General features: G+C 38.6%; 1 protein-coding gene and 1 long non-coding RNA gene across 5 annotated transcripts in view; both read left to right on the top strand.

Annotated features, from left to right (window-relative positions):
• The window catches only part of LOC103886586, a 40,328-nt gene extending 27,320 nt beyond the window's left edge, over window positions 1-13,008 (top strand). For both annotated transcript variants that reach the window (XR_001906071.3, XR_004186001.1), the window contains exon 3: window positions 7,190-13,008. This is a non-coding gene — a long non-coding RNA (uncharacterized LOC103886586). The remainder of the gene's footprint in view (window positions 1-7,189) is intronic.
• The window catches only part of CSMD1 (CUB and Sushi multiple domains 1), a 2,034,404-nt gene that overhangs the window by 1,124,394 nt on the left and 895,484 nt on the right, over window positions 1-14,526 (top strand). The window lies entirely within an intron of this gene.

Raw genomic sequence — 14,526 nt, 5'->3', positions numbered from 1 at the left:
GCATGTGAGGTTCGGGTCCCTATTGGGTGAGCTGAGTGGACCGTTGGACAGGCAAATCCACATTTCAGGACAGGGTTCAGGCTGCAGGTATGCATTTGGGAATTGGTGGTGTTGGTAAGTGTTCTTTGTGTATGTTGAACGGGAGAGCCGCTTCCTTTCGGCTGATGCAGGTGGCATGGGATGAGCTCACAGCTGCCCCCCAGCTGCCCTTGTGTGGACCATCTGCACAGCAGGGACCTGTGGCCTGCAAATTGCACTACTGGAGGCTTCAGGGAGAAGGGAAGGCACAACGTAATTGTCTCTGGGTGAGAATGAAATCTTTCCTGCAAACATAACATGATAGCAGGGGGACCGAAAAGGCACACTTCAGAGCAATGGCCATAAAGTTAAATGGAGATGTCCCCCCCCCATCCTTCTTCTGGATCTTTCTCCAGGCACATCCAGCTGTACCAGGTGTGGGTTCAGCAGAGGGGAGTGGAGTTAGGGTTGTGATTTCTGCCAAGCAGAAAGTGCTAAGATAATTTAAATACTGTGCATGCAAGGAATTAAGTATCATCAGAGATAAGGCAATGGATGACAGGGACAGATCGGGTTGCAGGGCCAAATCACTATTGGAACAGGAAGGACAAGGTGTGTGACCCGAGAATCTTGGGTCTCCCATAGTGACATAAACACCAGAGAAGACATAGAAAGTTTGACTCTAAGGGTGTCTGGGCAGGAGGCGGAGCTGACACAGAGGTTTGGGAGTAGTTAAGGAAGGATCTGGCCTGCGGTCCATGCTTCTTCAGTCCTGCAAATGGAGGCCTAGAATGAAGGGAAGGTCAGTTGGAATGTGAGTCATGTTCCACATATACGGGAAGCTCCCTGGCCCTGGGAGGAGGGCTTCTGCACCACTGTTTACATCAGCAGCTACTATTATGGACAACTGTGTGAGTTAAGTGTAGTACATGGCTCTAGGTTTCTGTGAAGATTAACCAAAATACTATACATAGATAGAGATATATAAATATATAGATATATGTATAGATTAAAATTTTTATTTAGGTTTCAGATATCCACACACTTCATTGGAAGCTTAGAGGTCTCTCACGAGCCTTGTGTTGTCTGGGACACATTAAAACATATCTGTTCTATTCTGCCACCCTCTTCAGGAGGTCAGATATCTTTTGTTTAGTGATTTAAACCATAGCCAGGAAGACTCAAGGGTAAACTACTCCTGACTAAGAATCCTTAAAACAAAAGAATGGAGGAAATTTGGGGTATTATAAAGTTAACTAGAAGAGACGTCCAGTCTGTCCTCCTAGGCTACCTGTGGTAATTATTAGACTGGTCATGGTTTTCCTTATATTCAAGACATTTAACGATATGGTCACTCTAGCTAGCTAGATATGGTCACTCTAGCTAGCTAGTTATTAACTTCTTCATGGATTAATTCACTCTTTTGTCTATGTATAAAACTGGCAAGACCAAAGACTGGTGAGCGATTCCGCCTCCTTCCACCACTCGGTGGAAAAACAGTATAGAGGGAAAAAATAAATAATCAAAATGGTTACAATATTTTTTAAAAAAACAAAACTGGTTGGTAAAATAAAAACTAAACAGCAGTTCTACAAGTGCATTAATTAATGCACAGAATTAAAAACATGGGCTGACTCACAACTTTTTTGGTATAAGAAAAGTGGTTTTCCATGAAAATGGTGATACTTACAAATCCATTCATGCATATGTCCTGTGGCAGTATGAAAACATCACCATGTCTTTCAGGAGGATTTGCTGAAGAACTGGAGTTCTAGTAACATGGTAAATTTAGTTGATTAATACCGATGTAAAGTCCTTCATAATATGGATTTGTGAGCCTCATCAAAGGAAAGAATCCTTACTTTGCATATGTTTGCACCATCGGGAGAATCCCTGTGGCTTTGTAGTGGCCAAGGACTGCCTTATGGAATAGCTTTGAGAACAGTTGTATCTATAGAAATCTTACAAGCTTATTATTTCCTGAGTCCCATTCCAAATAATGACTTTGGGTTTGAGGGATGGAAAGAAGAGACTGTAAGATGTTTTCAATGGCTAGTGTCATCACCAGAACTAAAAAGGTCATTTAAAGACAAAAATGTACACATTAGATCATAATGCTTTACCACATCAGACACCCAACAGGAAATGTGTAAAATATTAATATCATGGGCAGATATTATTTAAACATATCAGGTAATCAAATTGGAAATGCTTCTATTTATTAAAACAAACCATATCAGCTAGGCAATGGCAAATGAAATACATGCATGTTCTGTATTCCATTAAAAGGACAGAAAGGCCAGTCCTCAGAGCTCAGCCAGCCTTTTAGAGCAGTTTCCTTTTCAGAAGTATTCATTAAAAAATGTCATTTATAGGTAATTGCAAATGGTGTTCAAAATCTGTGGCAACAAAACTAGAATTAGGAATAATGCTTTACTCATTTAGGCTTAAATGTGTATGTAGTTGTGAATTAAAGCCTTAATGTAATACCTTCAGTGTATTCATAAACACATATATATGGAATAATATAATCCTTATTTGGAAGAAAGCTCATGAATAGAATTTTTAAAAACATTTTACTTTTTTTTTTTTTTTAAGTATTACTGTGTTTTATGGTGGTGATTTATCTCACTAATGTGACTACAGATGATGGTAAAATCTGTAACCTTTCAGTTTTCATTATTTTAATTACATTCCCAGACAGGAGAGAAATATGAGGAGTTAATTAACGTGCTTTTGACATTACTTGTAAATATTGCTATTTATAATTCTAGTATACTATTACATGTGTTTCCAGCTCAAATTGAGCAATATGAGAAGGGTAGTTACAGTATACCAAAAAAAAGAGACATTTATTTTAGAGAGCTATGAGGGAAACCTAGCAAATAGCACGACTCCATTAGCATGTAAGCTATGAATGGAGGTTTTGTTGTTATATTTAGTGCTCCATCAGAACCTGGAACAGTGCCTGGTACTTAACAGGACTCACTGAATTTCACTCATGACGTGAATAAATACATGAAGGAATAACACATTGGCGCTTTGCTGATGAGAGGAACCTGAATTCTCCTACCGCTTCCCACTGTACGTGCCTCCTTGCTCCCTCCTTGTCTCCACCCCCAACCCTTTCCCTCACTCTTGTCCCCCTTTTCTGATTTCCCAGAGCACCTCCCATCTCTGAAGAGCACCTGGGACTCTGCCTCTGAGCCCTCACAGTCTCGCTTGCAGGCAGAGCTGTGCCAGGTGCCCAGGGACTGAGGGAATGTCTTCATTTGCAAACCCAGTTTCATACCAGCAAGAGCATTTCAGAGTTTACGGCTTAAAAATTGAGTGCCTATGTCACGTTGCAGCACTGCGCTCTGAGATGTGAGGCAGAAGTTACTTATGGTCCCTACTTGGTTAGCAGTTGAGGACAGGGATGATGACGTACGCCTGTCATTTTCCAAGGTGTTAAATAGCGGAGGTGCCTCTAGACCCAAGGAATCTGAGCCTGAGCCCGAACACACACAGAATAAATGATGAGAACGTGGGGCTGAAATAGTGTGTGGAGTATTGTTACCAAAGTAACACTCCTAGAATATGCCAAGAAATCAAATCAAAGCATGTCTTACTTGACACATTAGGAGATTAGCTAGCACCTCAACCAAACTAAAGTAGATGATGTCATGCTGCCAAAACTGGAGGGAAAAGCTGCTTGTTCAACCAGAACCGAAGGCCAAGACCACGGAGAGTAATAATTTGTCCTGTTTTACTAAGTATACAAAGAAATGACTAATTTAATTTTAGTCTGGCCAAAACTAGGAAAATGTCTAGGAAATTTTTCTGTATAACAAATAGCTGTTTAGACGCTGAAGAGCTGTAATAACATCTCCTTAACCACAATGGTGCCTATCATTTAATTTACTAGGAGAGGAGGGGAGTGTGGAATTACGATAATGTTCCAACCTTCCAACATAGGGCACCTTCATCATCAAAAGTGTCTTCCTCCCTCTTTCTCCTTAACCCCTTCTCATACTTTCTTCCTTTCTTCTCATGGTTTATCCCACCTTCGTCTTTGCACCTTTTGATTTTCAATTTATATACCTGCCTACTTCTGTGGTTATTTATGCATCGTCTTCCCCAACCGCAACTGTCCTCTCATAGACAAAGAGCTCAACAAATATTGGCTGAATTATCGAATTATGATTCCCACAGAAGTTTAATTTTAACAGCAGCCTATGGGTTTGTGTGAGCGAACACTATTTATGAATTATTATTCAGTTTTTATCATGTAGCAGATTTCCTGTAATACAAAAGGTGATCCATAAATGCTGGTCAAAACTTTCTTTAAATATCAAGAGCTTTAAACATGAGGTGAAAATGTTGTATGTTTTACTGAAATATTATCTGGGCCATCTTCACTAAGATTTGCCAACCTGTTTATTTTTTTGTTTCTGCCTTCTGAATTTACTACAAACCTAGACTGCAGCCTCAGGAAAAAGAGTCAGACCTCTGAACCTCTGGAGATCATTTTTCCATAAGGTTCTAAAGGATATATGTCAGTTTTATAGTCAACATACTAATCTTTTAAACTAAAAGAAGTGCAATAAATTAAACTCTGTTTTTCTGGTTAAGTTTCTGGGTTTTTTTTTTACATCATGAATAATTTGCATTAAAAATAGAAGATCGTAGAATTTTTAAATAGAAAAACTAGTAGGAAATTCTCTTCTGGGTAGCTTAACATTTGAAATGAAAAAAAAATCTCAGTTAGAGACTATGTACACTACTCTTTTGTTCATCGAGCATATATGAGAAGTGTGTGCATGTGTGTTAGAATATTTGTGACTTACAGTTGCTGAAGTGAACCAAAGATACAACCTACTGCAAGGTTTGATGTCAGGCTTAGAGAATATTTTTGTAAACAGTGTGCTGTGGTCTGAATGTTGGTGTCCCACTAAAATTTGAATGTTGGAGCCCAAAATCTGATGTGGATCATATTTAGAGTCGGGGAGGTGGGGTCACTGGGAAGTGACTAAGTCATGAAGATTCTACCCACATGAATGGGATTAGCACCTTTTTGTTTATTTGTTTGTTTTTGTTTTTGTTTTGTTTTGTTTGAGCACAGTCTCATTCTTGTAGACCAGGCTGGAGTGCAGTGGCACCATCTTGGCTCATTGCAACCACCGCCTTCTGGGTTCAAGCGATTCTCCTGCCTCAGCCTCCTGAGTAGCTGAGATTACAGGCACCTGCCACCAGGCCCAGCCAGTTTTTGTATTTTCAGTAGAAATGAGGTTTCACTGTGTTGGCCAGGCTGGTCTCAAACTCCTGGCCTCAAGTAATCCCTCACCTCAGCCTCCCAAAATGCTGGGATTACAGGTGTGAGCCACCGTGCCCGGCCTTCGCACCTTAATTAGAAAAGCTTGAGGGATCTCTCTTGCTTCTCCTTCCATGTGACAATGCCACAGGGAGGTGCCATCTTTGAAGCAGAGATAAAGCAAATCTCACCAGATACCAAATCTATTGGTACCTTGATATTGGAATCTCCAGCCCCCAGAACTGTGAGTTATAAATTTCTGTTGTTTAAAAATCCCCAGACTAATGTAATTTGCTGTAGTAGGTCCTGGAATGAACTAAGACATAGTAATAATAGCATGAAGCTCATGACCAAGAGATTTTGACACTAGCCCTAACTTGCCCTTTGAGGGCAGGCAATGCTGTTGTGATAGGCAGTTAACTTCTCTGTGTGTAATCTCCTCATTGGCAAAATAAACCTAATCATTTCTCCTAGCCTCCCTTACTCAGTTGTTTTGGAGATCATTTGAGTTCCTGCATAGAAAAGCATGTTGAATACAAATAATCAAAGAAATATTCAGAGATTTGGTTTATTCAGCAAATAGAGAAATATAGTAAGGTCATGTATAAGCAAATTCTACCTTAAGTAAAATATACCACAAATACAGGTGCTGAAAATCTCAAAGATAAGGTGAATTTTATGGTAGCACACAGTTGTAAGCTCTGGGAAAGGTGAACTTTGAGTTCTGGAAAAAGGCTTACATTTGAATTATGAGAAGGAGCACTTATTCCCGGAGAACGTAATGAAAGACAAGTGAGAAAAATTCAGGAAGAGAAAATGAAAGGGCCACATCAGAGGATAAATCTAAGGAAGCAAAGTGAGGTCACCTGGTGGAAGCCCTTGGGTGGATGACAACCAAGAGTGTACATTTGGTCTAAGAGGCAACCATAAGTCATCATAGTCCCCTAAGTGGAAGCTGTGTATTAGGTAGGTTAAGGCGGTTACATGTCATAATTTGGAAAAGAGTTAGAAAAACCTGCTATGATGTCATAGAGGTAGAAGGCAATAGAGAATTGGATTAAATTCACAGCAGGGCAGATTAAAAAGTTGAAAAAAATGATAGTATATTTTCACTGATGGCACAAAGAAAGGCACATGGGAGAGAAAACTTTGATTTAGCAAGCAAGGGTTGGGGCATGGAATGATTGTTTTGGTTTTAGATGTTCCATGAGATATAAACACATTTATCACAGAAAACAGATATTAAACCAGGGTAGAAAGGTGGACTTTCCAGGAGCCAGGAAACCCTGGAATGCAGGCATGTTGGATGCTATGACTTGCATTGTGGGTTTTCTTAGGCTCCATTAGACATTTAAAAGCAAGTGGCTTCATAGGCCACGTCTGTAATCAGGCACCCATAGAAAGATAAGCAGACAGGATGCTCAATGGGCTGGTGGAAAAGTTAGGAGATTTCTTTTGGTAAAATCTTTACAGTAGACAAAACACAAAACAAAACAAAAACCAAACCAAACCAGACCAAACAAAAAACCCTATTCTCTGGACCTCCGAGTAACAGGAGAACCATATACATATCCAAGAGAACAAGCTTCACTTAGATGAGTGTGAGGTCACTTCAGCTCAGAAACCGACACACCATAGGAGCCTTTCCCAAGTAGTGCCCACATGGAGTTAAATCCCAGAATTCTCCCAAGAGGGCATCATGTGCAGATTCAAAGGCAGGTTCAAAGGCACAGCCCTGACTAGTCCAAATCTATGGCTTCTCAAATGTTATAGGTTGTTCGTTCATAGTACCCCAGTCAGATGCAATTTACCAGTCAGGGTTATTTTCACCATGAGCAATGCTATCTGCTAACACAGCTCGTATTTTACTTTTATTAGAGTTTTGGATCCCAGAAGTTATGCTAACCAAGATAAAATGTCCACGTAGAACAAAGGAAGGTTTAATGATCTTGTCAAGTGCAGGTACACAGTGCATTGGCCTCCATGAGAAGCCCATGGGCAACTGTAATCACATTAGACAAGTGAACATCGTTGCCAACAAACAGGTAAGGAGTCATGAAGGAACCAAGGACAGTGTGCTAAAGGGTGTGTTTTTGGCATACGATAGAAAGCCACGTCCTGTTTTAGAGGTCGGTAGAAGTTGGCGTTACAACTGATACTGAAAAAGGAGGGGAGAGGAGCAAGTTAAGAGCACCCGTTCATACAAGGAAAACGTACATATCTGTCATGCTTTCCACGCTTTGTCTTTCATTTGTCATTTCATTTTGTATGAAGTATATCAACTAGAAAATATATTTTTAAAAATAATTCTATATTATAGAGGCTAGATTTCTAGTGCTAACCTGGACTTAAAGCGAGCTTTGGATCTTTTCATAATTGTGTATTTTTCTTAGAGAACACATTTTAGAGTTAAGTGTTGCAGCATAAAGCAGCTCTACTGTCTCCCTTCAAACTGATCTGGGTTCAAAATGTGGACTTTGCTGTTACCATGTATTGCATTTAGTTCATCTTACAAAGTTGTGTGGTCTTCAGTCACCTTTGTTAAGAATAATAATAATAATAATAATTACCAGGATTATGGTGAAAGTGAACGGAATGTAACTAATAGTGTCTCTTATGTTCATATATCATGAATAATATGGTTAACAATGCATATGCATATTTTCTGATATCATTGGTAAATCCGGGCCACCAGTGTAATTTATGTACAAGGTACCTTGCACAAAGGAACCTCAAGTGCATTTAAAAAAAAGATATTAACAAACCCCTACATTCAAATAGGAAAAAAAAGGTTTACTGTGTTAGTAATATATAAACATTGAGTTCATTTCAACTGATAATTTTGTTAATATATCAAAAAATAAAAATTAACTGAAATTACTTTACGCTTGCTGGCTGGGATGAAATTCTAAAAGATCTTTGTTTTTCTGGACATTTCCCCAGAGCACAGAGTTCTCAGTAACTTCACAGTGGTCTGACTGAAACAGTCGGAGAACACGACCTGATGCTGCCCCTACTCTCATATGAATCACTCAACCTATCTACTGCCTGCCCTATCAAATGAGGGGTTCGATTTGTATTAGATTCTAAGCTTCAAAGGGGATCAATGTGAAAGCTATTTATTTAAAGCATTACCTATTATCCAGAGGTAACCAAACCGCAAAGCCCGAGGGCATGACCCTCACAAGCACATTCTTACTTCTCATACAAACGCCAAGTTTGGGTTTCCCAAAACTACCCTCAGCCTTGATAATTCACTAGAAGGACTCATGGAACCCACGGAAAGCTATTACACTCATGGTTACAGTTTATTACAGAAGAAGAATACATGTTAAACATCACCTGAAGAAGAGATGCCTGAGGCTGGACCCAGGAGGCTTCCAAATGTGCAGCTTCTCCTGCCTGCTCCCTGCAGAGTCAGGATGCATTGACCTCTGAGCATCAGTATGCAGCAATATTCAGGGAGGTTTGTCAGCCAGGGAAGACGGCCCAGGTTTCTGTGTCCAGAGCTATTACTGAGGCTTCACTATGTAGGCATGACTCATTGATTAACTTCCCATATGGTTGAACTCAGTCTTCAGGTCAGCTGACATCCTGTAAACCAAAGCTCCCACCATAAATGACATGGTTGGTCTTTCTGGCATGGACCAACTTCACGCTAAGATTGTTAGATGTAGTTAGCCTTGCCCTGAAATCCAACTGTGGCCAGCTCCTGCCGTAAACAAAGATATAAGTATGGCAAAGATTCTCCTCCCAGAAACCAAGTACAAAGTCCAGGCATTTCTGAGGTTGGAGCCAAATTCTTGACTACACACCTTTAAATAAAATATGATATATTTCCAAAGATATTTATACAAAGTATTTCTGGACCTAAAATATTATAGAGAAAGAGAATGATAAAAAAATAGTCCAAGTGAATGTAGGCTGCCATGGACAGGTGTTGAAGGTAAACGAGAGAGACTCACTCGTGAGTGGGATTGAGTGGCGTTCACTTGAGAAGTTGAGTGGTGGCTTTCCCATGTGCTCTTCTGCTGCACACATATTTGGAGAGCCTGTGGTGTGTCTGGCACTATGCTATGCATTTGTAGAGTAGAGATAGGTTGAATCATAGTACTCAGAGCTTCTGATTGGGTGAGCACGGAGGAGAAGATGAATATCACATCATCACACAATGTAAAATTTCACTTATACCAAGATCTTTAAGGGAACAGTTCATAGCACCATGAAGGTGTAGAGTAGAAGGGATCGATGTCATTATACTTTAATTCTGCTTCCACTGCCGAAACTGACTTCAATCAACTCGCCAAATCCATTTGTAAAATATGTGGATTTACATGGTCATGATAAACTTGATCTTACTAGAACGTTCTACAGAAACAAAAATGCACCATGCAAGTCATGTTATTTCCCGATGACATTAGACGAAATGATTCAGTACTTTTAAATCCTAAAAGGAGTGTAAAACCCAAAGTCATTTTGAAAATGTAATCTCACTTATGAACTATTTTATTTGGGATATTACAAATGGAAAAAACGTCCTTCTTAGGATTATAACAGCATTAAATACATAGAAAAAGGTAATGTTTTAAATAGGCCTTTGAGAACTTGGTGAAAATTATTAATTTAAGAGTACTCTTCAAAGTAGTCCATTTATGCAGTTAACACCTTGCTCTATGCACTTTTATTCATAATTAAGTAGGCCTTCCATTTCTACAAATGGTTGGAATTATTATCTAAAGATAGAGTAGTATTTATATATTGCTTAAATGAAACATAGATTAAAAACTGATTAAAAAGGTAAGAAATAGCACAGAGTTCATTTTAAATCATTGTTATAAAATCAAGGTCAAGCATAAAATACTTTAAGCATTTTTCTCAAAAGAAGAGCCTTTGAAGTTTTTATTCATATTAATGAAATCCTGAGGGTTTGATAAGGTCCATCCTTATTCTGTGAATTTTATCAAAGAAAAACATTATATAACTTTTACTTTGAATTATGATTTTAAAGAGTGGAAATAGAGAGTCAAAAAATTACTCAATTGACAAAATGTCTCATTTCTCCCTCTAGAGAGAGATAGCTAAGATCTAAGTGATTTGACTACGTTATTAAAATTCAGTTGGACAGTCACAAATTGCTATCTTCACAGAGGCAAACATCAACACATAATCACTAATTTTTCCAAGAACACATGTGCAGAACAATTTTGTGCAGAGACCCCATCACGCTGGAAAATTTTATACAGAGACCTCACCATGCAATGTAGGCTTTATTTGATTGGCTGGAAGCCAAAGGCTGATCAATTTTAAGGACTGAAGCAATCCCTGTTTTATATCAAATAATCTCTCACTTAACAAAGGTAACTCTAGGTATTTTATAAAAGAATAAGCTCTTTTTCACTCTGGCCTAGTGTTGTATCCATTTCCCCATTGGATCTCTCTTCACATTTTTACCTATAGAATCTCTGTCAGAAATGGTCTTTGTAAATGGATCATCACACCTGGTATTTGAAGATTATGAGGAATCTAAGAAGTGTATTAAAATTCCATTCATTCGGACCATCTATGTCCCACCCTATGCTCTGTGAACTCCACCTGGCCCCGCCACAAACCTCACCTCTGCACAGCATTGCAACAGAACAGGTGTGGAAGATGACTCTGCCATTTCCAGAGGCGTGATACTAAGCAAATCACCTACTATTTCTGGACTTAGGTATCCTCATATATATAGATGGGATATTTGTCTAGGACTTCTCCAAGGTCCCATCTGGCTTGGGTTTACCATCATAGATTTTGTTTTTCATTTGTTATTCCAAATATAGGCCAAACTCTTTACATCTTAAGAACTTTGTTTATGTAGTTTGGTTTAACCTGCCATGTCCTTCTCACTTCCCTAATTAGAAAAAACCCTCCTGAAGCTAAAGGCCCAGTTTAATGATTACTCCATTTGTAAATATTGCTTGTAATTCTACCACCTAGGTTGTATCAATTACTCCTGTACAACTTCGGCTCTTTGTTCATGAAGCCCATGTAATTATCCCATCATTTTACGCTAACTTCGTAGAAAACCTTGTCTTAGTTATTTTTATGACTAAAGAGCTGTGTCTCAGTCATTTTTAATTTTTATTTTTCCTGAAGAAAGTGTGGGATGTACAAGAAGCCCTCAATATATATTTCTAATCATTGCCATGCCATTACAAAAATGTATTTGTATAAATAAAAAAAATTCCAAATTCGACTTGATTCTTTGTAACTGTCAAGATAGCTGGGCTACACTGCCGTAACAAATGACCTCCATGTCTGAGCAGCTTACAAGTGTTCATTTCATGACTCATGTCCATGCTGGATCAGCTGTGACTCGGTTGCTTGTCCTATTAACTTTGGGCCCCAGCCTGAGGGAGTAGCCTGTATCTGTAATATGTTCAGTCTTCTTCAGAGAGAAAGATGCTGTGGCAAAGCAAACATAGGCTTTGAAATATTTTGGAGGAAACAGCATACCCTATCTTCCCAGCTTTCATTGGCCATGTGAGTACTTAGGAGTTTACTGGGGTGCAAATGTTTACTCCTCTGCAGGGAGGGGCACCATAGAAAAGGACTGTAAAATATGGCAAATTAGAATACAGTCTGCCATACTCAGGCCCCAGTGCAATTTGATGTGGACAGTGTTTGCATTTATGACGTGATTTCTGTTTGATCCCCATGCAGTTCTCCTCCTCACCAATTAAGAACTCATAGGACAGCATGTTAGGAGTAGTGTGTATTCATCTATTCTTGCATTGCTATAAAGAAGTAGCAGAAACTGGGTAATTTACAAATAAAAGAGGTTTAATTGGCTCACAGTTCTGCAGGCTGTACAGGAAGCATAGCAGCTTCTGGGGCGGCCTCAAGAAACTTACAATCTTCGCGAAGGGGAAGCAGGCGTGTCTTCCATGGCCCAAGTAGGAAGAAGAGAGAGAGGACAGGTGCTACACAAACAGCTCTTATGAGAACTCTACCATGAGAACAGCACTGGGCGGATGGTGCTACACCATTAAAACCACCTCCACAATCCAGTCACCTCCCACCAGGCCCCATCTCCAGCACTGGGGATTACATTTTAATATGAGATTTAGGTAGGGACACAGATCCAAACCATATCACAGTATGATGTCAATTACGTAAACGTTTGGTAATGTTTGTCTAGATGTAAAAAAATAAAAAATAGTTGATTAATGTATACTGGTATCATGAAACTCAGCAGTAGGGAGGTACTTCTGGGATTCAATATTTATCTCACCCATACAGATTTGGCAATGCGAGTATAAAGCAAGAAAACAAGACAGCGTCTCTGAAGTGGCATATGATAAATGCAGTTGAATTCTAAGTCAAGGATGTCTACATAACACCCCACTAGTGAAAATTCTACAGAAAGCCTGTCTTCACTCAGAAAGTCAGCAGACTCCAGGGTTTCATACTGCATGACCCATGAAAATGAAATTTTCTCAGAAGAAAATGGTTACACTGTTATATGGTAAATCACAGTTATGATTAATGAAATCAGGAAAATTAAATTCATGTTTCAAGCAGTAAACTGTCATAGGAATTAGCAGACTCAGTCATCTGGCATTGTACCAACTGGAACTCAATTAATCAATACTTCTGTTAAACTCATTAGTGCCTACAGTGGCAAAATGGCAATTAAAAAATAAGTTTTTCTGATATATGAGACTATACCTTCGTAACTAGCACATTTCACCATGAAAACAGAATTTCCGATATTTAAACCTTTTTTTTTTTATAGAATATGCTTTTGATTTTTGTTGTTTTTATTTTGTTCTGTTGTTCAGACTAGCGAATTAAAATTGGGATGTGGGTGTATTTTCTTCTGAATAAAAAAAAAAAAAATGTAGATAATTTTTTTTGATGCCTCGACTTTAAATTGCAAAGACAGATTTTAGTATGCAATAAGATACAACTCTATGGTTACTTCTTCTTTTACAGCATAACTGTCATAGCCTTGTCCATTAGTTTTAATAATACATCTTTTTGTTATAATGAAAATAATTTGTCTTAATTAGAAACATTTTGAAAATAGAGACTACAGAAAAATATTTAAAACCATAGCTTCAAGAGTAGTAGGTAACTACTCTCGATATTTTGGAGTATTTTCATTTCTCTCAAGCTCTCTCCATATGCACGTTTTTGTGTTTATTTGTGAATGTGTACGGCTGTGTGGGTTCCTGGGCATGGACATTTGTAGGTATGTATGCTATGTTTTCCCACTGAGCATCACATCTTCAACATTGTTCCATGTTAGAAATGCTTTGCGAGTGAATTGTAATGTCCATATAATATTCTACCCTAAAATGGATTAGAATTGATTTAGCAATTCCCATTTTTGTTATGTTAAATAATATTATAATCAACAACTTGATATGAATTTTGATCACCACTTCTTAGTCTTTTTTTTTTTTTTTTTTTTACCCCCTCTGGAGTTTTTCTCTTACTCATTTCTCCCACTTGTCTCATCTTCCCAACTCCCTTCTTGCCCGCTCTCCATCCCCTTCTCTTCCACATTGTCCAGATTCTGTATCATAAGGCCTGACAATGGAGCTACCAAATTTAGAAATCTCCTTGTGTGAGGGAGTTCCAGTGCAGGGAGATAGAAAAGCTGAGTAAGCAGAAGTGAAACTGCCCATAACCAGTGCAGTTAAGCGACTATGCCTGTATTATCTGTATCTCAAAAGTTAATACAACTCTAACATGTGCCAAGTAGTTTTGAAGCTGTACTGTTCGGATATTCTTAAATAGTAGCATTTACAAGTCACTGAAAATAATTCATTATCTGTGTTCTTAAAAGGAAAAGCATTTATCTCAAAAGAGACTACAAAATACAAAGGCAGTGCACGCTACTAAAAGTTCATCTTGCAAGAATTATTGATTTGTATTTTGGAGTTAAATGTATTAATCCTGAGATTTTAAGAAAGTTTCACGTGTTCTAAGTGATCCCAAAGCATGAGAATTGGTCCATTTCCAAGCGATGGTTTCTTTTCTGAGGCTTATTCCATTGCACACGGCCACCTTCTAGACTGGGGAAGATGGTCCTTCAGGGGAGCAGTGCTCACAGGGGCACAAGACCTCCTTCTATTATCATAAGTGCCTTCTTTTTTATTTACCTACTTTTTTCATAATCACTTTCTTACATAAATATTGAGTGAGCATCTACTTGTAACAAGGTA

The sequence above is a fragment of the Papio anubis genome, chromosome 8 (assembly GCF_008728515.1).
Source record: "Papio anubis isolate 15944 chromosome 8, Panubis1.0, whole genome shotgun sequence".
In the NCBI taxonomy this organism is placed as follows: domain Eukaryota; kingdom Metazoa; phylum Chordata; class Mammalia; order Primates; family Cercopithecidae; genus Papio; species Papio anubis.
The sequence above is the reverse complement of the archived record's forward strand: the minus strand, read 5'-3'. Positions and strand labels throughout refer to the sequence as shown.